General features: G+C 40.8%; 1 long non-coding RNA gene across 1 annotated transcript; it reads left to right on the forward strand.

Moving 5' to 3' along the window:
• The first annotated feature begins 5,565 nt into the window (after positions 1–5,565).
• LOC142954487 (uncharacterized) lies at positions 5,566–15,734 on the forward strand. The gene is made up of 3 exons (XR_012955712.1): positions 5,566–5,720; positions 7,672–7,708; positions 14,067–15,734. It is a non-coding gene; the product is annotated as an uncharacterized LOC142954487 (long non-coding RNA).
• The last annotated feature ends 3,998 nt before the right edge of the window (positions 15,735–19,732 follow it).

The raw sequence follows: 19,732 nt of genomic DNA on the forward strand, positions 1-19,732 counted from the left end.
TTCCATACTCAAAATGAGTTGCATTACTTCATACTCTCTCGTATACATATGTCAAGAAGCATGAAAACATTACATTGACAGAATTCTTCACGGAGTTTGGAATATCTGTAGCAGAGAACAGAACATATGGGGTATCAAAGCATGTTTGATGAATATAATCTGGGACTTTTTATGGAGTTAGACTCAGTGACATAAACATGACACGTTAGACTATAAAAATAAAGCTGAATTCAATTCAAGAAATAGTTGGTGGTGTTGATTTTTTTGTGGTTGGGGGTTCACTTTCACTTCCTCAAACAATGGCACCAAAAGTAAAAGTTGTTTTAGATTTAGTATTAACATGAAGAGAGTGAACACCTTATTAACCCTTCAGAGGAAACTGGTTTTACAGGAGGTTCCCTGCAGGGAACTCAATAGATGCACATCGAGTAGAGCTCATACAGAGCACGAAAAATGTCTTAAAACAGAGGTGAAGGGGGACAAATAAAGGGATCTTAAGATTAATATGTGAAGACCTACAATAGCTTTCAAATTTCAGAGTTATATATTGAATTCCACCATCCTGTTATTTATGTGTTCAAGCCTGCAGTTTGTAGTTGCTTGAGGGCACTGTACACAGTCTTCATCAATACTCATGGCATGTCTTTTAACAGTTTGCTACGGTCACCAAAGTTCAGTTAGCGTCACTACTTCTTTTTTTTAAAACTTAGTTACACTTTATGAACATTAATTGCACCTTTTTAAAAGATTTAATTGTTCTAAATGTCATTTTCAACCTGGATCTTGTTTGCGTTACTGCCAGCTTGCAGCCAACAGAACATCAGGAGTTAAAAGCAAACGAGATTCATTGCTCTGACATAATTGGAATGGTTGCTACCTGTTGAAACCCATCTCAACAACTCTGATGTAGGTGTTGGCTTACCGGCCTCTGTACTGTACTGTAGCAGCATCTAAATGAGCTCAAGGGCACAAGTGAGTCACACCCCAAAAGAAAATGCCAGTACTTCACTCTCACTTCCAACATTCTCTCGTGTAAGAATTACATTCACATGCAACATACTGCATCTTCATCCAGCTTTGCATTACACAAGTTTTGGGGGAAACACATATCAGAAAATATGTTCACATCTGCTAACATTGTTTGCTGGTGCATCTGCAGTTGTTTCCCACATAATAGGTACATCAACTAAAGTATGGTTAAAGTATGGTTAAGGCTGGGCAACTAAACCCCTCTATTGTGTTTGGGGAAAGATTGTTGCCTTGCATTTATTGAGACCTGGTTGGCCTCAATAATCAGTGAGACCAACCAGGTGAACCTGGTTTATTTCATACACAAGAATCTATCCAAACTGTGAACTGATTGTGCGACACAGCCATCTACCATCTTCCATCCATGACATACATTATTGTTCTTGCTGACTTTGGAAGGCAGTGATGCGGGCTGCCAAAGCACAAGCTCTGAGTGCTTCATTGCTCTTGGTCCCACTGCCGTACAAAAGGTAATGAGATCCACTCATGCTTTCAAATCCAAAGGGGAAAGGGAACTAGGCCCAAACGGATACATGGTACTGACAGATGATGGTAATCGAACATTCTAAATCGATGACATTTTTGCAAATATTTTGCGGGACAGTGATGACGTAATATCAATGACGTAATGTATTTTTTGTCCAAATTTGTCGGATGGTTAAGAATATATATGACCCCACGTGTCAATACCGCTTACACACCGACACCAAAACTTTCGTTCGTCATTAAAATTCTCGGAACATGTTTTATTTTATGCCTTTTTCCGCATGAGCCAACTCACTTCAACTCCAGATGGATAGTCGGAACTGATCACCAAACAAAGTGGGGAAGGAGCCATTGACTCCCACCACTTTAGTTTGGGATGATCCATCCTCATTGCTTCATAACTCCATTTAGTTTCGTATTGCGAACAAAAAGGATGATAAAACGCATTGGACTCTGTTTCTGTGCATAACCATTTGTATCTGATGAAGGATTTACAAAACATAAATGTAAAAAATGGAATTGGTGTACAAAGGCCTTTACTCTGAAGATTCATTTGTCCACAACTTCAAGCACATAGGATTTGATGTAGAAGTGTAAACAATATAAAGCGATAAAAATGTTTGCATGTTTGGTCTGCATATATAGTAGCCCTATGATGAACATATCCCTGCTGCAAAAACAATAATTGATGTGTTAAAATGAGGGCCTCAACAATTACATTTTTAACCTTTGCAGAAAAACTCAGCAGCCATCACAATAAGCATCACCAATGCATACCACGGAAAGACATTCGATTATGAAATAAAAGCTTATTAACCTTTCCTTTCAGGCAGTAGCACCCACAAATCTGCTACAGGATTGTATTTGATCTCACATGATATGACAGGTGACATTTCAGGCATTCTAGTCAGCGCATGTCGTGGAATGTTCACAAGCTCCTTTTCTCTGTGAGAACCAGCCTTGAGATGGGAGTTTACTCTACTGAAACTTGGCAAGGGGAACTGCAGAGAACACAGTGTAATTAAACGAGGATGAGTTGTTTCTGACGTGCAATACTTGCTCTTCATGCCAATTGGTACAGTGCTTGTATCATAGAGGGTTGTAATTTGTAACCGACACTGTATCTGGCGTCTGACTTGGCACAATGTGCCACACCTCAGTGGTCAAGTCGACGAGTCAAGCCCATTGAGATACACTTTGTAGAACACAATGTCACGTCTCACTTTGTTTTACACTCATAATCTGTTGGAAAAGTTGCTCTCGTATTGTTGTGTTGGGTTTATTTAGAGTTATATTCAATTACAAGTGCACCAGGGCTTCTTAATGTAAGCCAAAGCTCATTGTACGATACTCAGTTTAATATCTTCAAGCAACTACCTATTGCCAAAACGGAGGAATGGGACGTGCATTAATAAGTGACAACAACAATCAACCCTTACCTGTGTGGAGAAACATGAAAAGAAGGTGAAGTCCTAAGGAGACGGGACGCCTGAATAATCTGCTGCTAAGCAGTGAGTCCTACTGGAGTGACATGGATGTTGCATTTGATTTTGTAGATATTCTGTTGACTGTTTCGTTTTTTTATGCCAGAATCACCTGCAGTTTATTAGACCTTGCAATATAGCTATTCTTTTTGTAAAAATAATTTTGGCAATTGCCAGTTTGTACCACTACAGTTCTTATCTACTGGTTGTGCAGTGCGTTAAGGCTTCGTTGGTGTGCATTGATAATGTAATTGTGTGGGTGCGACCAGTTTCAGTTCACAGCTGACAGATCAGCTGACTGTGAATGGCTGATAAAACAGAACCTCTAAACTGACTGGGGAAATAGCTTTGCTAACATCTAGTATTGTAGATTACCTAATTTGTGACAAAGCCGAATTTTGTTTCATCTCCAATGAATCTTCTACTTATAAAATGCTATCGGGCCAATTGACTAGCAGATGCTACGCTATGATTGGCCTGTCTGCGTTGGGGACTTATGCCGTGTTCACACCAAACGTATTCGCGCCATTCGCGCCATTCACGCCATTCGCGCCGCCGGTCTCGCCGGGGACCATTTGTGTTCATTCGCACGAATCGCGCGAATCGCGCTGGAGATGGGGCGTGGCTTATCGCCCTGAAAGCCGTTCAACTGTCCGCCATTAACCATGGAAAAAATAACCTCTATTTCTGCTTAGTACGTGTTGTGGAAGTCACAGATATCCCGGGAAACTAAACGCCGTCATGTCTGGGTTCATAATATTGTCCAGAGCAGCTCTGTGGATTTTATCGAGCTGTATTCACTGTGTCTAGCAAGCCACACGTCGCTGTTTACTACAGCTGTATGAACACAAAATAAACTGATTTGGCTGTGATTTAACGGCAATAAACCGACAAAAAGGGACTCCGAAATAACTACGTAATGATGCCGATTTGTAGGCTACTTGTCTTCTCAATGGAGCTCAGATGGATCGGTGCTAGGCTATGCTAACATTGTAGCAGCTCCATCAACACTCAGAATAATGTCATCTAGACGTAAATACGGCAGCGTCTATTCATTGTTTGTACCATATGGTTTACACACACACATTTATACACATAGTTTGGTCCGGTCTCTATTGATATGAGGTATCGTAGAGCTCTGGGTGAACACAGACGGCTACAGCATTTATTTCCTGATTCAACAACGGCAGGAAGTCAGTGATGACAGGAGAAACGCTGATAGGCTATCGCGCCGGGGCGTAACACGAATATTTCGCCGAAGTTGAAAAATTTCAACTCACGCGTTTGGGGCGATTTGGCGTTGGACGCGAATTCGCGTCAATCGCGCCGCGCCATCGCAAATTCGCACCGTGCCAGTCTCATCGCGTCTGTTCATAGACTTTGTATGTAATCTACTCGCGCAAATAATTCGCGATGCGTTTGGTGTGAACGCAGCATTAGCATAGGTTCAATTGTTCATTTCTATTGTACTATTTCTGTAGGGGAAATGTTATAAAGGTCAGTTTGTCTCCTCTATGCAATAAACATGGTTTACAGCAGTTGCCTATGAGTACGACCAGTTGTAACACTGCACACACTTATTTTAGACTGAAAAAACTCATGTAAAATTGTTATTTAAAAGTGAATTTTACATCAACTTTGTATTTGGTCATTCTCTGAACCACCTTAGTCTAGCAACACAAATACAAATTTCTAAGATAAATGTGCTTGAGCTCGCCGTCCCCGATTTGATCTGGACAGACTGTGTAAGTAAAGTGAAGCTGAGCCCTTAACAGTCAGTGCTACAGTTACATTCTATGATTAAGGCGTGGTGCTGGCTACTGCCCTCAGTTCTACTACTCCCTCTTTCACACACACACACACACACACTCACACACAGACACACACACACACACACACACACACACACACACACTCACACACAGACACAGCCTTTTTTAATAACTTTGCTCTACAAAAGCCACTACAAGGGAGTGTTAGTGGATCGAGTCCATCAAGCCAGAGGGGAATTCTCTCCACCGTATAAAGGGAAGATTATGATGGTTGCCACACCTTCAGAAGAATTAAGAAGGTTAACTACCATGAACACAGCAACGTTGCCTCATGTGTAAGACTCACAGCGCATTTAATACAATTTTAATGACCGGGTTTTTGAACGGACATTGTCCATGTTAACGTAACTATAAATATAATCACCCTATTTGATCTAAATGTGTTCAATGTATTTGCATTGCTAGGGGGACTAGGTATAAAACAGCTCCTGGGTACAACTACCCTCAAAATTAGGCTCAACACTTCACAGTCGTTTTATTTCAAAAATCAACGTGCAGAGTGCAGAGCTGCAGACCCATCAAATAAGAGTAGCAGCATCTTTAACCCATGACCTTGCTGTCTCTTCTTCTTCAGGCCACGAATGCGGCACAATAAGCTTTCTGACAATGTGCCATTCATTAGGATACACCTTTCCGCAGTTCTAATCTTTTACAACCACACCCAGCCAGAGATAGCCAGAGGGCAAACTGGCACAGCTAGGGCAAAGCTTCAACTTGAAGATTGCAGCGTGGAACAAGGTCCTAGCATATTTCTTCGCTGCCTTCATTGACAAGAAAAAACAGGGTAGCTCTGTGCGTGTGCTCATGCATCAAAGCAGTGACTGTTTCTGAGAGCTGGGAAAGAAGAACCACACCCTGGTAACAATACCTGCTTCCTGAATGTAGACGGGTAGGTCGACAAAATAATCTAAGCACATGACATCTGCAAGCACTGCTGCAGTCACTCCCTGCAGTTACTCCCCTGTATCATGTCTGTATACTGACTATGTCTGAGTGCAGTGGCGGGGGTTGACTCTGAAGTCACCTATAACTCATCCCTGGACCAGTAAAGCAAAGTAACAAGACCCCATTCTTTTCTCAAAGGTTAGAGCAGATTTGTTGAAATGTTTTCACTCCATTCACTCAAACATCCTGCTGATGGAATGAAATAACAGATGCTTTAATAGTGTTACTAAAATCTAATACTTTAATTGTCCCAAGAGATGTAAAATGGAGCCGATTTCACCTTGACTCGCCATCACTGAAAAGGCATAGTGTGTTAGACTGGTTACCACGAGGCAAAGTATCATAGGAGTAAAGTAAAAACAACAACAATTCCATGTGTTGTAATGTATGAAAAGACCCAAAATGAACACTGTAAGAATGAATACTCAATTACTTTAAGCAAATTATTTAAACAGCATTTGTATAGCAATGATCCTGTCCCAAGCTTTTAGATTCATATAAGCCATATAAACCTAGATCAGTATAATGACCTGAACTCTTCACGTCCATATAGGGAGTGGGTCCTCTTCATGGAGTCCGCCGTGTCACACCGACATGTTTTTTTCAGTAGCCCCAGAAGAGACAAACCAAACGCTGGCTCTAGATAAGGCCATTCAAGTTTTTGCTTCGGCCACGGTAATACACTGGTTTCAGTTGGTTGCAATCTGTTCCAAGTGTTCCAAGCTACTGAATATGTAACTTAAATATTGCTTTGCAACGTAATAAATGATTTTTTGTCAATCGTTCAGTAAAATATACAGTATATATGCACAGACGTATTTCATTAAAAAAAAAAAAGTATTAATTGTTACCGAGGTAAATGTGACAAATAATTGTGATTTCAGGTGATATCATCCACCTTGACTGATTAGTAAGAGTTGAAAACTTCTCAAGAAAAATAAATGCTTCAACAACTACAGCTCCCATGAGGCTTTGACATCGTGCCAATTACTAAGATGCCTGGCATTTTGTTGTTACAAGACACAAGGGTTACCAAAATCAACATGAGCAATGCTTTGGGCACTATGTATATTTAGCCTGCACCACATTTCAAGGCCAGTCAGCCAGTAGTAGCAACTAGCAGGAATCCTTGCAACACATTCTCACTCCCAACTCATCAAATGGCAGCACTTGATCAGTGGCCCTACGCTTCCATTTATGATGCTTTAGGTACCCCTCTAGCATGTGTGGTGTCAGATTTCACTTATTACATGCAAAGTGTCTTTTCAAATTAAACATTGGTGTTCACAGGAAGCGTACAGTTGGCTCTCGTTACATGCATAGTTTATTTTCAAAATAAACTTCAGTGTTCACAGGAAAATTAGTTTGCTCTCACTACATGCATAGTCTTTTCAAAATAAACTTCCATGTTCTCAGGAAACTTACATGTATCTCTCATTACATGCAGTGTCTTTTCAAAATAAACTTTTGTGTTTACAGGGAACTTACAGTTTACTCAATTTTCATGCAGTGTCTTTTCAAAATAAACTTTTCTGTTGTTAGAAAAATTACAGATTGCTCTCATTACTACATACATGGTGTCTTTTGCACTCATAACATGCATAGTGTCAAATTTATGTCTCAAAATAATCTTACATCATCATCAAAAACGTACAATTTACGCTCATTACACCAAATAATGGTGCGTTGGGATTTGACAATACAGGGAGTGAGAACGGGTTGGTCCATAGAATACTATGGTACTGGGCACACTGATTCATTTACAGGTAGTGACCTCTTGAAAATGAAGTGCAGCAACACCACATGCGAATGATGAGAACCAATAACACAATCTAAATAAAAAACCAAGTCAAAGAATGTCTAAGATTGTTAATTTAATGCATCTCTGATTGTAGGTGTGGCATGGAAAGATGCAGAAACAACAGATTTACGGTATGGACCCACACACTCTAACAAACTCATGCTGCAAACTTGCTGGACAGGTCAGCACCAAGACTTATAAGCTTACATAACTAGAACCACCTCAGGCATATAACAAGTATGTTCCACATCATAAATCATACTGCATTATGTCCTGACACCGCATGGGATTTAAAATGAACACACACACACAAATGAAGATTATTCATCAAACTATTCATTTGAATGTACCCCAGGGATGAATTGGAGAAGGACTCACTCTCTGTGTACCTTCTCGCTCTCAGAACGTGAGGAAACTTGCCACAGTTCAGCTGTTATATAAATAACTTTTCTCATCATTGGCACCATGCACAACGGCTCCAGCAGGCTAGCCCGTAGGCTGTGCCTCATCCATGACAGTAGATCTACGTTCACTGTGATGGTCTGCATGTCAAACATTGAACAAATCATTTCAGTAATGTGTCAGTATCAGTACGTAGCAATTTTCAGCGTTCTCTGTAACGCTTGGGTGACTTTTATCAGTGTCACAATGGTTTATTGCTTTAATTCCAAGCTGTCACTGTGTCGCTCCCTGAAAATGATGAAGTCAATTTATGTGACAGTCTCAGAAGGTACAGTATGTATATTGTCCATTTTGGATGAATGTGGTTGGATGTGGCTGGCGACAAATTTGTTTCATTGAATCTCACTTTCTTGAAATTTGGGAAGCCAATCTTAGAAGTACAAATGCGGTTTTATGCGGGTTGTGTGCAACTTGAAATACAAAGATCACCCTGGCTTTATTGTGACACTTTAAGTAAAGTATACTGATAACGCAACCGGAGATATCCCTGCTACTGTACAATTGTGGAACTTAAACAGCAAAAATACAAATTACCTACACATTTCTTTTTATTATTATCTCCAGGAGAATCATGCAATCGATCGTTTACGTGAGTGTGCACCTCTGTGTCTGTCAACGGCAAATTTTGCATTCTGCTGCAGCAAGCTGCATTGCCTTTTGGGTAACCCAAAAATAGGGCCAGTAAGTAATAATGCTGTAACACTTGTGTTGCTTTTATCAATGTCCCACAATGGTTTATTGCTTTAACTCAAACGGCTCACTTTTATTGTTTTGGACAGTGTGTTTGGCTAACTGCTAACGGCTAATGTAACTAGCAGTACACAAACTGCTGTACCTCGCCTCAACTCAGCCGCTGCAGAGCGGGCAGATAGCTTGGTAAGTTAAATTTTGTTTTTGGCAAGTTTGCATGAAATGTCTAATACGACCACTTCAGGGCGATTTCCTGCATACATCACAGCTTGTTTTTAAGTTAGCATGAAGTGCAAGTAAAGTACGTCATGGAAGTTAACTTAAGTAAAATAAGTCAACGTTGACTTCTGGTTTCACACAGTCCTGTGTCTGTTTGACCCACCCATGCATCCAGCCATAATTACTATGCCCACAAGAGATCGCCACCTAACAATAAACGCAAGTATGGGTTGTAAAATGTTGCCTGCACAGACGTCCTATACGGCCATTTTTTCAACGCAGTCTCGCTCCCAACATAACAAATATCAACACTTGGTGGGTGTACCTAAGCTTCAAACTGTGACACTCTACTTACCCCTCTAGCGACAGTTTTGGATGTGTTTATGGCGTGTAAATATACACTGATTACATATCTTTTCAAAACAAACTTCCAAATTCACAGGAAGTTAGGTTCAGGCAACAAAACCACTAAGTTAAGTGTCGTGAAAGATTGTGGCTGATGTTAACTTCACTAACGACTCACATGACGATTTAAGTGACTAAGTTAGATAAGTAAAGTAAAACAAGTCAACGTTGACTTTTAGTTTCACACGGGACAGTGGCCAACTGGGTGAAAGTCTGGTGTTTGTTTGATTTTTACTTTGTGAAAATGTCCTGCTCATTTTGTATCTTGGCAACAAGTTTTAAAAAAGAATATTTGGAATATCTGTTTCATGCTGTGCACATAAAGTGCTCTCTTGGTGACCGGTTTCTTCATGGTTGCATAAGAGAAAACTACACAAACAATCAACACAAGGCTTCTTTTACCCAGCGATCTCGCCAGCTGTTAGTTGAATCAAAAAACTTTCTGTTTGTTGATGTTGGCAAACAGTTAAGTTCAGTTCAGTGAGATGAAATAGTGTAGATGCTTTAATTGCTGGGAGTTGTTTTTTTTTAACCAAGGTGGTTACGCTAAGCACCATTCCAAATACGCCCCACCCTGGCCCACACCTCCCATGAACTCACTGCACGAAGGTACTTTTTACTATTTGCTCTTTTTCCTCCATGGTTAATCACCTCAGTAGGAATTGTCCTGGTAAACAAGCTTTCCCACTTACATCTGAATCATGGACATATTTGCTTTTTGCATTCTCAAACCTGAATTGTCATAAATGGGGATAAAGTTATCATTAATCCTCAATACAGGGCTTCCAATAACAATGCTCACCCAAATGTTAGTACATTTCACTGTGTATTGATAACTTACATAGTAACTATTGCATTGCACAATCACACTTTTTGACTGAAAGACCAAATCTGTGCAATGGGTAAGTATATGTGCTGCAGGGACTGCGTTAAGCAATGCAACTTGACAAACCTAGTCCCGACCCACCATTTCCCTCTTTTGTACGAGTTGTCATCTCAGCCCATCCTCTTTTTTCTTTGGCCTTTACCGTACATCATCGTACGCCTTGGGCGACATATAGGACAGCTCTGTCAGAACAAAATGCCAACCACCTCAAGGTAAAACCACACCTCTACGCTTATCTGCAAAGGGCACATTTCATTTTTCACTCTCTCCCTTTCTCCTCCAATGGTTCAACTCATTCCAGCTTTCAACACATTCCAAAAAAGGCCAGGAGGTTTAACTACACATACCGAGCAATTAACTGCATTCCACAGGAGTCACTTTCACGAAGTTTTCCTGTTGGCTATCAACTATACTGAAGCCACAACTGACACTATCAGGTTTATGATGAAAGAAATATTTTAAACAACAACAAACAATTCAGTCAGTCAATCTAAATTATCACCTCATTTCTTGTCTTTGGTAACTTTAATTTAAGGTCAGACGTTACATGTTATTTGGGTAAAAGTTTTAACTAATAGATATCGCCATGAAACTTCCCCAGTTTCAATTCTACAATTGTTTTATGTATTACAAGGTTTCTGCAATGTTATGTGTAAGTATGCAAATGAGGAATTATCTCATTAAATATCTGCCAATTAGCATACACTTCCAGAGCAGATATCTGAACAATGGATAAAGCCAGGTTCAACATTATCGTTTCATTTTGTTGGTCAATTTTTTTTACTGAGGGGACTTTGGATGTCTCTTTGTATCACTCCATAAATCGAAAAATACTGTCAACAAATTGCCATGTTTTTAGGATTAAAAAGTCTTCAAAATATAGATAGGAATGAAAGTGGAAACTGTGATGTATGTAAGTGCTGCTGAAGTGGAGATGTCTGGCTCAGATTGAGAAAAAAACAGGCCTTGAATGATATGTATTGTAAAAGGACATACATTTTGAAGACACTACAGGGGAATATGGTAAAATAACCAACAGATATCACCATGAAACTTCCTTACTTGAGTATTAACATGAAAACAATTTCTGCATTCGATTTCTGAAATGTAATGGGTATCACCATAGTTCTGTTTTACATAATTAACACGGCTCTAGATCCCTCAATCTCTGTTATGCTGTGTAAATTTGCAGATTTTACTAATGTGGCGGGTTTAACCGTCAGGGATGAAGTAATGAACTACGGTAGGGCGGTTGATACTGGTTGTTGATCTTATAAAGGATGCAGAGCAGGCCTCCTCCTTCTTCCAATCCCTCTTCATGGGAACTCAACAACACTAATGCCTCATAGTCAACGAAGCACATCAGCCACTCATTGTTTTGGCAGTTGAAACTGTTTGAAATTAGTCATAAGGCCCAGATTTTCTTTCACAGAGCTGTGAGTAGAAGGGTCTGAACGAAATCCAGTGTTTTCTTTATTCAGTCGACTCCCATCAAGCAGGAGATACAGGTGTGAGCTTTTCACTTCAGAGACTACACCTTTCCTAAAGCTGCAAGGCACTTTAACAAGACTTGCTCTTTCAATGCGTCCCATTGTGTCACTGGTCCTTTAAAAGTATTTGCATTGAACGTGCAAACTATGGATACGTAAATGTGGCCTTTTTTCCATTCAGTCAAAGCAAGTTACATAGTTTATTGAGCGACTGTTAAAGTTTCGTGGTAGATAACGAACAAACTCAAGACTTTCACCCAGGAGATTGCTGTTCATGTCCTGCTTGAAAACAAAAGAAAATGTTGATTTTACGCTTTTTACACAAGGTTGTTTTACGTAGCGTTTTTTTACGTTATGTTACAAAAGAAAGTCCGCTAAGAGAGGTTGTTGTTTATTTTTTGGCAGTTATGTTGTTGCAGTTGTTATGTTCTGTTCTTTTTTCCTATTTATTCTTTTTTGAATCCTTAACCAAGTAGCTTTGTTGTCGAAACCCAACCAATCGTTTTCACAACGCCAAAGTGCTTTTCTGCAAGCGTGATATGAGGCTGATATGAATTGTATTCATGAAACGTTATTCAGGATCAGAAACGTCATCATTTTATTGAGTTTGGAAGTAACATGGAGGCGTTAAAGAAAATTAACAGTAAAAAAAATGAATAAACAAAAGATGTACCTTAAGTGCTGGGTGAAGGTGATTTTAGATCAGTGGGTGTTGTGATTAGTAAATATTGTCCAAGTCAGTCACTTCAGTGGTCTCATAGCCCTGAAACAGCTGAGCCAAGTTGAACGAGATAACGACAGCTGAACAAACAGAAAGCTTCAGCTCATCGATGGTTCAGAGCGTCACAACAGGAACACACACCACCGCAAATCTGCACACAAAGACAGCTGGATGAGTTATTATTGTAAAATAAGAAATAAAGAACTGTATTTGGTTAAACCCTTCATGATCATATTGGATCAATGCCATTTTTAGCGATAACTCTAAAGTATCTTGGCTTGTACATTGGTCACATAGTTTAGTAATTCATGTTGCACAACAGAGTTGGCACCGCAATGTGTTTGATGGATTAAAAATAAATAACTCTACTTTCGCTCAAATGAGGAAGTTTGAAAAGACGTCACCTTATGTTATATATATTTTAAGCATTAATCCGTTGTTGCAGCACGTTTACAGAGAGTATTTAGTTGCACTGATTTAATGTCTTTACATCTGAGGCCAATCTGAAAATAACCCCTCCCAAGGGTGTGTACATTCCTTTGTGGTTGTTGCCATGATGCCGAACTAAACCAGAAGTACAGTCACTTTTTTTAAATTAAAAAGAATATATATTTTTAACCTGACATCTTTTGTGAGATCTGGGTGCCCTGTTGTAGCTTTCCTCTCCACACAACCTGTTTGATCTGCTGTACTTTACGACATGTTCCAGTGGTTTGGAATCAACCTCTCTTATTTCTGATTTATGCCTCCACACCCTTCTCCCACAACCATGCACACACTCACGCCCACGCAAACATGCACAAACACTTCACTTTTAGGCTATTTTGCATTATTTGTTCCCACTTTGAGTAGAAAACTACAGAAGACTGTTAAAGATGGATTTGTGCGTTCTACAAATCACTGCTATTGCCGTGCACTGCAAGAGCCTCTGCATGAAGACAGGCTCTGACAAGAATGAATCCACCTGGAACTCTTATTAAGAGCTACTTTCCTTTTTTGTGTGAACTGCAGTCAAATCTGACTGGTTTTATGCCGATGTCTTGCCTGAACCTGCTTTCTGTTGGTAGCGGTAAAAAAACAAAACAAAACAAGCCTTGCCTGCAGGCAATGATCAGAAACATGTGCAAGCTGTAATAACTGTTGGGTGAGTCAGTTGTTAAGATGACAATGAAAGTGCTGACATGGTTTCTGTCCTGTGCCCCCACACGCCCGAGAAGTCCCTTTGGTTCTCTTAAAGCTTCTCATCGGACATTTTTCATCTAGTTTTATACAAAATATATGGGGGATTCTGGGTGACATGAAAGGCCCCTGGAGAGATTATCATGTAAAAACACCTCGAGGAGAATTTCAGCTGTCGTGATAAAGTTTATGAATGTGTATATGTAAGCATAGAGCTAATCTTACAAGTGAAGTGTGCACTGCAGGCCAGTGGTAGAAAGTCAATCAGTCAAGTGCTGTACTTAAAGTTACTGTAAGGAACTTTTACCTGATTGTGAAACAGTCTGAATATAATACTGATGCCTCTATATGACCTTCATGAATAAACGAGACCATTGGCTTTGTCTATGTAGTTATATATAATGCTTGTCAGGTCTGATTCTGGTGAAATCATTCAGGTTCACCAGAAACCTCTCCAGCGGGGCCCTCCAGCAGCGTCCAGCCCACCACTGACAGACCCAGATCCGGCTTCGCTGACCTTCGCTGACCTGAGTTTGAGCTCCGGCGGGAGGTTCCTTCAGGAGCAGAGCTGCTCCTCACTGCTCCGCTGGGAGCTGACACCGCCATCGCGCTGCTGGAGGCCCAGGAGGCACGGGAGAACCAGAACCAGGACTGGGCGGGGCAGACTGTCAGACCCTGCTGCAGTGATGAGAGGTTTTCTAAAGAGAGTCTGGAAACACGAACACTTTTGTCCACAGGGACCGCCAAAACCAACACAAGGTTAAAGTTTCCCATAGTAGCTAGTTTTGAGTTTCTTGTATTTTTACTTATGCATTTTGATGCAACTTTATACTTCTACTCCATTACGGTTTAGAGGGCAATAGAGTACATTTTCACTCTATTAAATTGATCCGACAGCTACCCCCCTAATTACTCTACAGATCCAGATTTTGCATTCTAAACATATCTATAAAATAATGATACATTATTGTGTGTTGAAATAACCAGTTAGGGGGCCTTGTTTCCACCCTCCTCCATTAGATGACCAAGACCAAGAGACCAACCAGTAGTAAGACCTGTCAACCCAGACAGGGCCACAGACATTAGTTATGATGCAGGATTGAACGTCTTCTACTCTACTTGTTTATGCATGAGTAACAATGATCCAATGATATAATGCAAACAGTAAACAATCTGTTGATTGCTGCGTCTTTCCTGAGGTGGGATATTGAATGCAGGACTGGAAAAGATGAAAGGTCTCCACCACCATAGGGTGTACCTCCTCTGCCAAGGCTTTTTCATAATCAGAAGCTGCATCCACTAGCCCCCCAGTAGCCTGGCTTTTGGTAGAGTACTCGCGTATGTAGTCCAAGAAGAGCTTCTGGAGCGGTTCCATTTAAGCCCCAAACGGTTCAACTGGTTCAACTGGTTCAACTGGTGCATCCGCCTGCAGCTCCTCTCCTGCACGTCAGCTACCACATGAGTGTTTTTTAACTCTATACTAATAGTACCTTTGTGAATGTAAAGGATCTGAGGGCTTCTTCCACCACTGTTAAAGGACAAACCGAATCCTCATACAACACAGATGAATTAAAGTTGAACACTTGTTGAACTGTATTTGACAGAACAGTCAGATGACGCGTAAAACAAAACACCTGTCGTCGACTGTCATAACAGAGCACGAAGTGAGTGACACCTGCTTCTTTATCTTCCATTTGCTTTTATTAGACACACAAGATTTATGATGTGGCATCTTGGCTGCTGTCCCAGTTTCTGTGAGTGAAAACGCTAATACCCTGCACTGTCAAAATATGTGGGAAATACTTGTGCCTTTAAAAATCAGTAGAGTGTAAGAGTAGCTTTGACAGAACATACAAGTCAAGCATGAAAGCTTGTGTTTTACTGTGAAACTTATCGCTGAGGGGAAGGGAGGCAGGGGAGAACCAGAACCAGGACTGTGCATAGCAGGCTGTCAGACCCTGCTGTAGTAAAATGAGGGGTTTTCTAAAAGGGACTCTGGTGTTCGGAAACATTTTCAATTCTTTCGTCGACAGGGACCCCCAAATTCAACACAAAATAAATGTTACTTGTAGTAACTTAAAAAGTTTTTGTTACTTTTGTCAACATTAAACATTTTGAAATTGTCTTTGCTCTGCTGTGTCAAATTGTTTTGAAACCATTTAAATTTTTTTAATTGTGCCACAAAATAGCATGTGTTCGTGTTCCTGGTCAAAACTGACCTATGTATTTATTTGTAAAGAAAACACATAGATATCTAGTTGTCTAGTCATTGGCTCTTTGACTCTACAGGCAGATTTGTAATGGAGGGGAGTCAGCCCTCAGCAGCAGCAAGATAACCCCCCCCCCCCCCCCCCCCCCCACAGAGTCCGCTGGAGGCTGATGATTCTGCTGAGATCAGATAGACTGAGGACGCTGGTGGATCTGTGAAGGGAGGCGATGGGGAGGTGGAGGGGTGCGTGTGAAAGCAGCATGAAAGGCAGAGAGAGAATATTATCTAAAGACAGCAGCGAGATGATTGGTCAAAAATGTAGGCGTGTAGCTGTGCTATCGGATGCATGTGACCAGCTGATCAGAACAGCTGACATCATGATTGGCTAAACTACAGGCCTAAGTATGCAACAGTAGAGTCTTCCTGACTGAACTTACACTAGAGCTTCATGCGACGGTGAGGGGTTTCTAAGCCGCTGTGTTGACAACGGCGACTGCAATCATGCTGGACGCACAGCTTTGGATGTCGGAGCCAATGAATGTTGGACAACGGTTACTGTTGCGACGGTAACGGTTCCCCAGAGTTCATCTGATCGGAAAAGAAGCCAGAGAACCAGTTCCCACCACATAACACAGAAACATTTACCTGAAGAAAAAAATCACACAAGTGCCTCCTCAATAAAAACACTAAATAATAAGAAGCCTCTTTGATAATAAGGAAATGTGTACAAAAGGGGGTTTCAATGAAAAGAAACAAAATAAATCCTGCATGTTAGGTATTCGTTAGACAAACACAAACTCTTGCAGGAATAGCACGGATGTCTGCTCTGATGCAGGAAACCGAGAGGAAAGGTGTTCTTTAATATTCACTCCAGCTGAGTTTCAAACCTCACACTCAATCAGAAAAAGGTTAACACAGCAAAGACGTCTCAAGGGGCCTGAAGAGCAGAGTTTCTGGCTGATTCTGCTGCAATGAGGTCTGCATTAAGTCGAGGAAGGACCAGAATGCCCCGGGTGTGCGGGTCCCCAACTCTCTTAAGCCCTAAAAGAAAGAGCGCCGTCACCCCCTGACTGGTCAGGAGGGGAAATGCATCCAGCTGCTCTCATTCGGAGCCGACAGGTGGTCTGAATAACCTCCAATCAACTCAGAGGAACTGTGGCATTCAGATGAAACTAATTGGGGGGGGGGGGGGGGGAGTGTCATGGAAATAATCTTTCTTTAGCAAAGAGACAGATGTTGTAGAGCTTTAAGATGAAATGCATTGCTGCACTTTTACAGAAAAATACCTCATTTACTTTTAGAACTGAACCGTGTTTGGAGCACAGACGGAAAACAAGCGACGGTCACCTTCATGCCCAAGAGCGACCACCAAGCGGGCCAATCACAGTTGTTGAGGTCTGTATGGCTGCACCGCGTAGTCACATTACGAGGAAGTGGGCAATCCAACGCAGGGGTATAAAGCAGACTTAAAACATATTCTTATTTAGTCTAAGAAACCAGCACGCCCAATAATATGGAAGAGGATTAGGGCTATCCTGTCACATGTGCCCCCCATGTCAAAGACAATAAATAAAAGAGTTGGTTCAGGTCTACCTGCGTGTAAAAGATGGAACTTGTTTGGCAGCCTAGTTACATAACCATCTAAACACACACACACACACACACACACACACAGAGTTGGTTTAGGTCTACCTGTGTGTAAATGATGGAACATGTTTGGCAGCCAAGTTACATAACCATCTTCGTATGAACACACGAAGAGGGAGCCAAAAGACACACACACACACCTCCAGATTGGAGTCTTCACCTCATGTATATTTAATGTGCATAAACAGATGCTGGTTGACTCGAGGTGTAAAGAAAAGCAGCATATATTTGACTTAATGAGACTTTTGTATCTTTGTGTAGTTGCATCTTCTCTCGAGTGCATTGGGGTTTAAAACACTGTCAAGCAGGGGCGTCGTTAGACCTATTTTAGGCCTAAAATGTTCTTCAGCCCACCCCAATTAATTTGGCATTATTGGCTTTAAAACAAGATTATCTTTATTTTTATTTTTATTTTTGTAATGTCATTAGATTAAACTATTGTTTCTCACATGGACAAGTTATTTATAACTCTAACATGTTATGTGCGTGCGTTCTGGTTTGTATGTTTTCTCCCCCTTCAAATTACAATCCAATAGCCTAACATCATACTTAACGATATAAACCCCGGGCACTAGGACCTTGGGGAGGCTGCTGCGCTGGCTTTCTCACTCTGCCAAGTAATCCCTCTCGTCAACGACAGCCAGGATTATAGCCAAGGAGTTTAGCTCAAAGTAAATGATCCACGGAGTGAAATTGTAAGTACAGGTAGTTACAGAATGTGGCTATCTGTAGTTGTTGACGATTGTTACTTGCTTAAATTTAGGTTTACTTGAGGCAAATGAAAGGGAATATTGTATTTGCATTAATATATCTCTCTAGTATTTCAAAACAGTAAGTCACTATAGAATGTTGTTGTTTATAATCAGTTAATGCTAGTGAAAACTAAATGTCATAGTGTCCCTCATAACGCTATTGTACCAGTATATCATCCAATTCATTGACCAGATTTTTTATTTTTGTTATTCATGTTTTTTTCCCATTGAATGGTATATTTGACACTGAACTAGTTCATCTTTATCTCAGTGATAGTGTCCAAATGAGCGTAAAATATCACTGGTATGTAAAAACTACACGGACAACAAAATAGATGTAAATATTGATCAAAATCTTATTCCCTTCTGCTCATAATAAAACAAGTAAACAACTCAAAAGTTGACACTGCCAGGTCCATTCTCCATCCATTGTGTGCGGTCCCTTTAAGAATTAGGATTTGGGAGTGACGTGGATATGAAAGCTAGTTTATCCGTCTTTCCTTTACAAGCAGGAAAATTATTTCTCTCTCTTTATGTAGAGAAAAGTTCATATTTGTGTTGTCAAATTTCACTATGACCCTCAAATTCTGTCTCTTGTGTTATCATATACTGAATGCAAGCAAAACTACAGAGCATAATCACACTCTTTCTCATTGAACCAATCTATGACCTGTCTGAAACAATGGAAATTGCCGCCCGCTCCCCTTGGGGCTAAGCCCCCCCTTTCTTTGAATCCTAGAAACGCCCCTGCTGTCAAGTCAAGACAATGTCAAGTTACTGTTCATGTTCAAAGACACTCCCTTCTCATACCTCGCCCTGCATGTGCCCGTACAAAATGCAGACTTTGGATCGACATCTGAGACGCATTTCCTGCAAAATGTTGGACATTTTCTGATAAGAACCATTTGACAACATTCATGTTCAAAACTGTTAACAGCGACAAGTCACCAACATGTGAAGGGGTTGCTGGTACAGGATTTTAAAAGGGTCCTGTTGTGTAGGCTGCCGGTGAGACAAACAACACAATGCTGCCTCCTTGTGGGAAAGAAGGGAATGGATGCCAGCTCAGGTTGCTCCCTTATGAAATGCTGGATCTCGCTGATCCGTCCTCCTGGGTAATCTTCATTAAAAGGCCGCGATTGTTTTAGTCGATGCTGATATTTTGCAATACAAATGTGTAGACTGTAGGACTACTGGTGTGATGCAAAGAGACTTTGCAGGATTCACTTTCTGCAAAAGCTGCAGGGGCTTCACTGAGCGCTGGGTCTAACAGCAGAAAGTTTGCTGATCTGACTCTGGGCGGTGGCGGTGATATGCGGCCCGCTTTTTAACTCTCGAACTACCCGAATTATATATCTACTAGTGACCATTTCGGTCATTACGACCGCTTATACATTGTCTGAATAGAATCACTATAAAATGTAAGAATAAATGGATCTCTAATGGCGCCTCGCTCAATGACCCGCCCACAGCACTATTGGTCGAGAGTCAACAC

Source organism: Anarhichas minor, unplaced genomic scaffold (genome assembly GCF_050575085.1).
Source record: "Anarhichas minor isolate MPS153535 unplaced genomic scaffold, ASM5057508v1 ptg000020l, whole genome shotgun sequence".
In the NCBI taxonomy this organism is placed as follows: domain Eukaryota; kingdom Metazoa; phylum Chordata; class Actinopteri; order Perciformes; family Anarhichadidae; genus Anarhichas; species Anarhichas minor.